The following is an 11,321-nucleotide window of genomic DNA, read 5'->3' as shown; positions in this document are numbered from 1 at the left end:
AATGATATCAGATATGCGTGAAAAAATGTTTAAAATATTATAGTTTGTAATTTTCACAAGTTTACCTGCTCATTCATCAAGGTAGCAATACTTTTGGATCCTCCTATGTGAGGTCTCGTTTGCTTAGCTCTATTGTTTCTATTTGCTTGTGTACGTCTGTGTCATTGAAATATTAAAATGACATCTTACAAATTACAAAAAAAATTGAACATAAGTAACTCACTTCCAATTGGTTTATAAAATTAAAGATATGCTAAAAATAGAGAAATGCTAATACTGTTGTGCCTAATAGTTATTCATATTTACTTTACTACCTTCTGAAAGTTATGGGTTCTTTCATTAGTATGTGCTTCTAATTTATCATGGTGTTCTGTATAGGGAAATGCTGCATATAAGGGCAAGCAGTGGAACAAAGCCGTGAGATACTACACAGCAGCAATAAAATTGAATAATAAGGCCACATACTATTGCAATACTAAAAAAGCAACAGATTGCAACTAACTTATGGTAGGTGAGTGAACAGAAACTAACTTATCATTCCAGCTGGAGAGTTTAATATTTAAACGAGTAGATTTAAAATTGATTATTTTTTTTCTTAACAAGTAGCAATCTTAAAAGACATTCACCTAGCATAGCAATCATTGAGTAATACTTTCGTGATTTAAAGTGCAAAAGGCGAAACTAGAACTAACAATATTTTTATAACAGAATCCAAGTCACAAATATATTTGGAAAAAATTAACATAGTCAAATAAATAGAGCATTAACATGAAGAGATCTCGAAAGCTAACAAACTGAATAGTTCACATCCATTTAAATCCACAATTCAAATAGAATTACTTTATGCTTAAATTAACAGGATTATCTTTAAGTATAGTCTGCTATAAATAACTTTTAACAATCGAAAGTAAACATATAACATTAGGGAAAACAAAGGAATCAATTCAATCAGTTGCCCGCCAATTTAACAGCATCCAATCACAAATCACAACATAGCTGACACAAAAATTATCACACAAACTGCCATAGTTAGACATCACACATCGGCTTAGGCTCAAGAGTTTGGGTACCTGGTAAGCAGAATATTTTGATGATGAAGATAAAAAAGTGAACGAGAAGAACAATTTCAGCAACAATCTCGAAACCTACATAAATAGAAAAGATTGAGAGTTAAACAACAGCGATGTCTCAATAACTTTTAAAGCAATAGTAAAAAAATTAGGCATTTGACTGATTAGAAATAGCTGTTGGAACCAACAGATGCACTATGTAGATATTAGCAGAGAACTACCAAAAATTCAGTTTTAGAAATTACAGAAGCACTATGGGAAGTTTTTATTTTTTTATAATCGATTTGAATGTCTTGGAAGAGATAGTTCACATCAAAGTTTCAAAAACTTGACGTTTCTCTAATGGATCGATATGACATGTGGACATAATTAGCATCCATGAAAATCATCTTCTTCTTTTTTTACTACCACTGTGGAATTAACATTAATTTTTACTTATCCATCTGCACCGGAGAGGATGGTATTGCAAATCCTATCCTCTTGGATAAGGTCAGTTAGTTTTTTTGCCCCTTGTCCCTCTTTCATATCCCATTGAACCCACACTTCTTTTTCTTTAATAAAGTTTTTAGTTCTTGGTCATTTTTGTCAGATTTGTGCTTAATATAGGTAGTAAAATATTACTTATTGATCACAAACCATTCCACATCCCAAAATAATCTAAGATGAAGCAAAATTCTTGACAAACTTCCCATCTATAAGCACATTTTTGACACACTTGTCATATTTATCTATTTCGTAGTTTCTTTTCATTCAAATATATATTTTAACATCCCAAAAGCTAGTAATATTAGCAAGAGCAAGAAGATAATTTCTTCATCTTAGTGACCTTAAAATTAGAACCAGAAATAATATCAATTTTCAATCCTTTAAGCAACCCATTATTGGTTTCTTTGATGTGATTTCCATGAGCACCGGAACCTATCAACAAAGTCTTCCTTGACACCACTTTATATATTTCTTCCAATAGTTTCAATAATGTTGACTCTACATTGTGGCCGCTAAGAGCTGATGTCTCAGAAAAAACAACCCTTGCCTTTCTGCAAATTCGACTGCATCTTCAGTTGAAACTACCCTCAAGTCGACTAGATCGGCTTTGTTACCGATCAATGTGATCACAATAGAACTATCGGCATGAGCCCTGAGTTCATCATCCCAAAATATAGGTTCTTTACATGAAATCTCAGAATTAATTAATCTTAATGTCTGTTTAAGATATTATTTCATAAACGCGACTCAAAGATTTTGGAGTCAACAGATGCACTATGCAGATATTAGCAGAGAACTACCTAACAATCGTTTTAGAAATTACAGAAGCACAACGCTCTGGTTCAGATGGTCCTCCAACTACAAGGAATATCAAGAGTTCGGAAAATCACGTTTTGGGCAGTTTTGATACAGTCAAACTCAAGCACGAAGGAGCAATTAGATTCTTGAATCTAAAAAATTATACAAACCACCAATACCAAATTAGAAAAGATACTAAGAAAATTCTCATTCAAAAATTAAATCTTTGGCAATCAAAACCCTACACCCAGAAATTAGAAATTTTCATCAACTCATAGACCTACCCAACTAAAAACCTAAAGATAAATAGAAATACTTACCAAGAATTTTGATGGTGGCCAGAAATTTATTTTCCGATGGTGATTTAGAGAGCAAAGTGATGCTGGCCGAAAATTTAATTTAGAGAGCAAAGTGATGGTGGCCGTATGAATTGTTTTCTTTAATCTAATTTCTAGGTATGAGAGGGTATAACATTTTTACGGGAGAGAATTTAGAGGAAAAATTAGAATACAGAGGGAATACAAAAAGTAAAAAATAAAACTTCACCGTCTATATTCTTGAATCGCCACTAAAACTATAATATTTACCGATTAATATTCATTGGCCGCTAATATTTGCCTTATGCGAATAAATTAGCGGCAATTGATCTATTGCCGCTAAATAATTGCTGCTAAAACCCCTTTTTGTTGTAGTGCCTCAACCTCTATCCCTCGTAGGAGTTGCCGCTGGGGGATCTGGCTTCTATCCAGCTGAAGATGCAGTGCGTGTTCTCACCATATGCGAGAGATCAAGAATAGAAGAGTTCAATCATCAATGGTAGAATAAACTTGCACGACAAAGAAGAATAGAAGTGAAATTGTTCTTAAACTCCATAGCCTCTAGAAGATAATTACAGACATCTCTGTACTGATCCTCTAGACTCTACTAAGCTTGCTCGTGACTCGTAAGACCTATGTAACCTAGTTCTCTGATACCAACTTGTCACGACCCGGAATTCCAATTGTCGGGATCGTGATGGCGCCTAACACTTCACTTTCTAGGCAAGCCAATGTTAGAATAATTTATCCATTTCCAATAGTTCAAATTAAATGATAGAAAGAATTGAAGTAACTGTTATAATTTAAAGTAAAAATACGGAAGCCGTAACAACTGAAATATCTAGTACAACCTTGAAACCGGTGTCACAAGTGCACAAGCTACTAGAATAGTATAAATAAAGGTATAAATAAAATATTAAGTTGTCTGAGGGAAAAATACACAGCTAATAAAAAGGAAAGGGGGATTCTAGGAGCTGCGGACGCGGAGCAGTTATAACTCAAGTCTCCACAATGCTAGCCAACCCCATCATGCTAATAACCGCCACTGGGACCGACTCCAAAATCTGCACAGTACGCAGAGTATGGTATAAGTACAACCAATACTATGTACTCTGTAAGTGCCGAGCCTAACCTCGATGAAGTAGTGACGAGGCTAAGGTGGGTCAGTTACACTATAACCTGTATGCAGTATAAAATAAAGATAGGAAAGGAAAATACAGAACGAAATAACTGAAGGTAATAGCTAAATCCTCAAATAAAAACCAGTAACAATCAGAATTACCAAATCTTTGGAGTTTCGTATGAAAAATACTGAAAGCTACCACAGTATAGGGAAATAGAAATACATAGGTTGTTGCGACGCGCAATCCGATCCCAACGTACAACACAATCCTCCCTTATTCCACTGTAATAATATCAACAATCATAAATAAATATATGCTGCAACGCGCAAGCCGATCCCACTATATAAAAAATTAGTATCATAATTCACCCTTATTTCACCGTATCAACCCACCCCTTATTTCAACTGTTGTAGCATGCAACCCGATCCCACCATATCAGTACAAGTTCACCCTTATTCCACCATATCAATCCACCCTTATTTCATCTGTTGTGGGGTGCAAGCCGATCCAACATATCAGTATCAAATATTCACTGAATACAATCAAAGCAATAATTCAAATCTTAAGAACATATAGGATTGATGAATATGAAGCTGAATTAGAAAGAAAACCTTGTACCAACTTGGAAATTCACATGTGTAATATTACACGGCAAGACAAGTTTAGTAAATGACAATTAAAAGGTGCAAGTAAGTCAATTAAGGCAAATAGCAGCGAGTCATGAAAACATGAAAAGGAATACCATTTTTAAGACGAGAAACAATGATTAACAAGTAGCAAATAAAGCATGGGAGGAATCTAAAGCACATAACAATTAAGGCATGAAAGGAGATAATTAAGGGAAAGCGAAAAATTAGGGAAACAAGTAATTCGGCGGCGTATAAGCACTCGTCACCTTGTATATATGCCGCAACACATGAAATTCACATATCACATAGTCTGAGGGTTCCTAATTCCCTCAAATCAAGGTTAAACTCAACACTTACCTTACTCCGTAGTCAACGCAGAGCTCTACTCGGCCTTTCCCCTAGAATCCGCCTCCAAACCACTCTAATCACAATAGACTCGATAATGTCAAATATTGCTAAGAGAATCAATTACAATGCATAAATTTAGGATTTTAACACTTTTTCCCAAAAAGTCAAAAAATCGAACCTGGACCTGCTTGATCAAAACCCGAGGTTTGGACCTGTGACGACCCGGCCCATCGTCTCATGGGTTACCGCTCCATTTTTTCCCCCATTCTCAGCTTCTTTATGCTTTATTATCCATATCTTATGTGATCGAGTTGGTTTGGAGTGGTTTTGATAAGACATGAGACACTTAGTCTCTTTTAAGAAGGCTTAAGTTGGAAAAGTCAACCAGATGTTGACTTATGAGTTAGAGGGCTCGGATGTAAATTTCGATGATTCGGTTAGCTTCGGGGGATGATTTGTGACTTAGGAGTGTGATCGGAAGTAATTTTGGAGGTCCGGTGTAGAATTAGGCTTGAATTGACGAAGTTAGTATTTTGGCGAATTCCGGTTGATAGGTGAGATTTTGATCCGAGAGTCGGAATGAAATTCCGAGAATTGATGTAGCTTCGTTAGGTGACTTGGGATATGTGTGCAAAATTTCAGGTCATTTGAACATGGTTTGGTCGGGTTTTTGATCAAAAGTGTATTTCGGAAGTTTTTAGAAAATTAGGCTTGAATTCGATGAGTTTTGGATAATTTGATGTTGTTTGAGGTGTTTTGATGATTGGAAGAGGTTTGAATAATGTTATGAATTATGTTGGCATGTTTGGTCGGGGTCCCATGAGGCTCGGATAAGTTTTAGAAGAGTTTTTGGAAGATTTTTGCCGTTTGAGCATAAACATGTAATGATCCAAAGGTCCATTTTTAATTCTAGAGATCGAAATTTTATTTTGAGATTTCCAGAATTTAAATAATGAATTATAGGAGTGATCTGGAAAGTTTGGTCTAATTTCATCAAGTCGCGATTAGGTTTTTGACACGAAACATGAGTTAATTGTTTAGCGAGCGAAATGGATATTGCACTGAGCAAACAAGCTCCGAATTGAGTTTCAATTGAAGGACTATATTCGTATCATTATTTGTGACTCATAGGAACAAGAATCATCGAATTCCGAGTTCGTATGATGGAGTTAGAGCCATTTTAGTAAAAAGAAAAGTGCTGCAATTTCTTTGGCTGTTGTTGTATTTTTTTAGTAGCGTGAACAGTAACCGCGCGGGTGAACAGTGACCACGCGCGTGAACAGTGACCGTGTAGGTGAACAGTACTTCCGAAAAATTCTGGGCAGTGAGTTTAATAAGCATTTCATCCGCGATCCAAGTCCCATTTCCTCCATTTTTGAGCAACCTTGAGAGCTTTTGGACGGGGATTGAAGGGGGTTTCGACAGGAAGTGATTGGAGGTAAGTCCTATGAACTAAAAACACGTTTTTATTGTGAAATTGATCTTGGAATCCATGGAAATTTAGTGAAAGAGGAAGAACTAGAGCTTGAGTTTTAATATTTCAAATTTGGATTTGAGGGGTCATTTGGACTCCGATTTTGGTAAATTTGATATGTATAGACTCGTGGCGAGATAAGGAATCCGGTGATGTCAATTTTCTGATTTTTCAAGACGTTGGCTCGGGGCTCGGGTTTTGCCAAATTCGTGAATTTTGATATTTTTCGAGTGCTTTCGATTTGGTATTGTCTCTTTAGCATTATGTGACATATTCGTTGCAATTTTGGGCAGATTCGACGCACATGGAGGCCAATTCGAGGGGCAAAGGCGTCGCGAATTAAAGAAATAGCCGGTTTGAGGTGAGTAATTGATGTAAATGATGTCCTGAGGGTTTGAAACCCCGGAATTTCACATCGTAACGCTTTATTGAGGTGACTTACACGCTGGATAACGGGCGTGAGGTAGATCACCATTGGGGGTTGTGACTTGGTCCGTTCCGAGAGATGTTTTTACCGTGTTTTCTATTTGAACTAAATTGAGAATCATCCTTACTTGGATTTAATTGTTACATTTGGGCTTCTTGCCAATTATTTGAATCCTTCAGGGATTGACATCACTGTTTTCGCATACATGCATATCATTTGATCTCAGTCCAAGGTTTTAAATAATGTTTTGCAAACTCAGCCATCTTTCTAAGATTTGAAAACTTAAATAATATTTCTAAATGATATTTCGGGCTGAGAACTACTGTTTTACAAATGCCCAAGGGGCTTATATGATTTCTGGACTGAGCATGGATCGGGCTGCACGCCGCAACAGTGTTATATTGATATTGAGGCCGAGAGCCTGGTTGATTACATTGATATTGAGGCCGAGGGCCTGGTTGATTACATTGATATTGAGGCCGAGAGACTGGGTGATTATACTGATATTGATATGAGGCCGAGGGCCTAGATTTGATGTCACGAGATGGCTTTATATTGCGCTTGGGCTGTAGGAGCCCCTACGGAGTCTGTACACACCCCTAGTGAGCGACGTCGACGATAAATAAAATGGATGGCTCGGGCTGCACACCGCAGTGGGTACTAGAGAGTACCATCATATGCATTGCATTGCACTCATGCATAGAGTGTACCATCATATGCATTGAATTGCACTCATGCATTTGTTTTTATCTGTTATACATGTCTCAGTAATTGGTACTCTGATTTAATTGACTTGTTGCTTCACTAATTGTTGTTCTAAACTGCCAGTCATAGTTTACTTTGTATTTTTCCACGGTTTCTTATTCTCAGCCTTTATTTATGTTTATTACTCACTGGGTCGGAGTATTCACATTACTCCCTGCACCTTGCGTGCAGATCCAGGTACACCACAGGCTGAGTGAGGATTTGTTAGCTGAGCAGCAGTATCCGGGAGTATTGAGGTAGCTGCATGGCGCTCGCAGCCTTGATCTCTCCCCTATATCTCTATCTTTTATTCCGCATTTTTCCTAGACAGACTTGTAATAGGTGGATATTCTGTATTAGAGGCTCATATTCGTGACACCGGATTCTATTGGGCTATGGTGTGGTATTTTAATTGAATATCCGTAGATTCTATTATTAATTATACACTTAAATGTAATGACTTAGTAAATTCTCTGTGATATTTATCTATAATCTGAATAAGAATTTGGGTTAATGTTGTTGAATGGTCGGGCTTGCCTAGCAGTGTGTTGGGCGCCATCATGACCGGGGTTGGGGTCGTGACAGGACCAAAACCCATTTACTAATTAATTTTCGATCCCGATTATGTTATTGGTTTTAGAATCCGACCTCAAATTGAGGTCTAAATCCCTAATTTGCAAAACCCCCCAATTCTTACTAAATCCCTAGTTTTCTACCATGGAAGAACAAAGATTATGCTAAAAATTAATGGGTGATGTTAGAAATAGAAGCAAATGAGTTAAAGTGTACAAACCTATGAATTGATATTGAGTTTTTTTTCAAATCACCTCTAGGTCGAGCTCTAATAGAAGGTTTATGAAAAATGGGAGAAATCCCATTTTGGTTTGTTTTTAATCACCGATGCCAGGCCTTCTTCGCATTCGCGAAGGGCCTGACGCGATCGCGAAAGGCAGCGGCCCATTGGCCTTCTCATTCGCGAAGGGTTGTAGGCATTCACGATGGTCTGGCCCCCCTGGCCATCGCGTTCGCGTAGAGCAAGCCCTACTCCCCCACCCAGACCACTTACTCATCGCATTCGCGTAGAGCTGGACGTGTTCGCGAAGGGTGATCCCACCACTGCTTCAACTTCACGTCCTCAGCCTCGCGTTCGCATAGAGGAACATTCCATCCTAGCCCAGTTCACTTTTTGCGATCGCGAGAATGCCTTCCCGTTCGCGAAAAAAGAAACATCAGAAACAAGTAGAAGTTTAAAACCAGCAAATTTCCAAGTTCAAATCATCCGTAGCCTATCCGAGACTCACCCGAGCCTCGAGGCTCCAAACCAATTATGCACACAAGTCCAAAAATATTATACTAACTCGCTCATGCAATCAAAACACCAACATAATACCTAGAACTACGAATCAGATACCAAATCAAATTAAATTTTCAATGAGACTTTAGAATTTTTATTTTAACAACCGGACGTCCGAATCATGTCAAATCAACTTCGTTTCTCACCAAATTTGGCAGAAAAGTCATAAATATAGTAATGGACCTATATCGAGTTCTGAACCAAAATACGGATCTGGTATCCATAAAGTCAAACATCAGTCAAATCTTTAAACTCTTTAAACCTTTAAACTTCAAATTTCGACAAAAAGCGATAACTTGATGTAGGGACCTCCGAATTTGATTTCCGGCATACACCAAAGTCCTAAATCACGAAAAGGACCCATTTGGACCGTTAAAACACGGATTCAGGACCGTTTGCTCATAACGTTGACTGAAGTCAACTCAAATGGAGTTTTTAGGTATAATTTCATATTTATCAAATTTTAACATAAAATTCTTCCAAAAAAATACCCGAACTATACACGCAAATTGATAAAGACTTAAAGAAGCTATCGGAGGCTTCGAAACACCTAATTAAGGTTTAAAATTCTAGATGACCTATCGGGTTATCACATATAGATAAACACTAAATAAAAAAAATTAAATTATTATAGAACAAAAACTAATGCATAAAGAGGAGAATAGATATAATGTGATTCTATCCACAATTCAAATTTATTTGATAAAATAAGTAACTGAATAATACTCAAAAATATATTGATAAATTTAAATATCGAAATAATCTATCTATTTCATTCTATATAGAATAGCAGAAGCAAATCAATGTGATAATGCCATGTACCACAAAAAAATTCAACAAGTGTCAAATTTAACAAAATTAGTTAGGTTAGTTAATAATTAGTTACTCTTTTTTAATTTAAATTAAAAAATATCTATATATTTTAAGGAGACTATTATAAAAAATGAAAAATATATATATAAATAAATAATTTCAATGTAGAGATATATACAATGATAAGACTAATTTATTTTTTGAGATGAGAAAGTTTTTGAATAATAATTCATATGGTCATGCTATATGGATAAAATCATGTAACTAAAAATATTATAATAGATAAAACTGAAGACAAAACATAAACAATAATTTCAAGAAATAAATAAAATATATAAAGATATAATTTAACTTATTAGGTAGTAGTTTTAATAAAAAAAATTAAACTTTCATATTGTCACGATCCAATTAAGGATCATGACCGGCGCTTAGGAGTAAATGCCCCCAAGTAAGCCTCATCGGTATTTTACAGAAAATCGGACAGAGTTTCCCCTATTTTAGGACTATCCACAAATTACCTATCTCAAAAAGCAACAACAAAACCAATCAATATCCAACAAAACAGCTCATAATCATCATCGACTACCCAGTCAGATCTCCATCACTATTAATCAATCACTTGTAAGACTGTGATGCTAAATCTATCTCCAAAATACGATAAGAAAGTTTGATCTAGTGAACAAGTCGAAAATGATAATTAATTCACATGACACTATTAAAATGACTATGGAGCGACTCTAAGAGTTTTAAAGAAAAGGACGATAACCATTAAATAAACTCTTTGCCCACTCGAAGCAATGCGGGGCTCACCAGACTTTCCAACTCGTACGCTCTAGCTAATAAGATCCTCGCATAATTAAACTGTTGTCTCTGGAAAAAAATATAGCGAGGAGTGAGACACTTGCTCAGTGAGTACTAACACTTAACCACAATAGATTTTAATAGGGACAAGTCAGAAAATATGCCAGTATAATAATCAGAAAATATCATAAGAATGCCCTTTTAGAAACAATAAACAATAATCAGTCTCATCATGTATTTTCTCTAATAAAATTAATTTAATAATTCGGTAATAAACTCAGTAAATACTATATCATAGCGAATCTTTATGTTTAGGAGATTTCTAAGAAAGGATCATGTAATCTGTATCACTGTGTGGACCCCTTCGTAAAAGGAGTCAAATATAACTGTAGGTCCCTACTCGAGGGAAAAACTGTAACCGTATGCTAGTTCTACCTTCCCTACTCGAGGGAAAAACTGTAACTGTATGCTAGTTCTACCTTCCCACTAGCGAGGGCTATAATTGTACTCAGTAATCGATAAATACAAGGTGCACCAGGTCTAACGAACCCGTCGTTAGCTACGGGATCCTTCAAAGTCTCCTCCCATTTATACTTTTTCTTGTAACCAGTAAATATTCATAAGAAAGCATTTTCAAAATAATAAAGGGCATCTCAATTCTTATTAAATCATGTAAATCCATTTCGGTAATGGTAACAATATCACAAGTAACAGTAAAATATGAACATTTTAAATAACGGTTAACATCTCCAGTAAACTGTTCAGTACCATATCTAGTAAAGGACTTGTCACACATGCAATTCCAAACATTCAGTAACACATTAAAATAACGTATAAACCATACAGGTTGTGAAAACACAAATTGTGGTAAGATTACTACTCACAGTTCTCGTACCGAAATATCGAACTTGTCGCTGCGAGCACTTCGTCCGACTT

General features: G+C 36.1%; 1 long non-coding RNA gene across 1 annotated transcript; it reads right to left on the bottom strand.

The window, feature by feature from the left end:
- Positions 1 to 44: 44 nt before the first annotated feature.
- Positions 45 to 2,870, bottom strand: LOC142163588 (uncharacterized). Its single transcript, XR_012694536.1, has 3 exons — positions 2,675 to 2,870; positions 1,071 to 1,145; positions 45 to 156 (listed from the first exon to the last, which is right to left on the bottom strand). It is a non-coding gene; the product is annotated as an uncharacterized LOC142163588 (long non-coding RNA).
- Between the last annotated feature and the right edge of the window lie 8,451 nt (positions 2,871 to 11,321).

This window comes from Nicotiana tabacum, chromosome 8, assembly GCF_000715075.1.
Source record: "Nicotiana tabacum cultivar K326 chromosome 8, ASM71507v2, whole genome shotgun sequence".
NCBI classification, from domain to species: Eukaryota; Viridiplantae; Streptophyta; class Magnoliopsida; order Solanales; family Solanaceae; genus Nicotiana; species Nicotiana tabacum.
The sequence above is the reverse complement of the archived record's forward strand: the minus strand, read 5'-3'. Positions and strand labels throughout refer to the sequence as shown.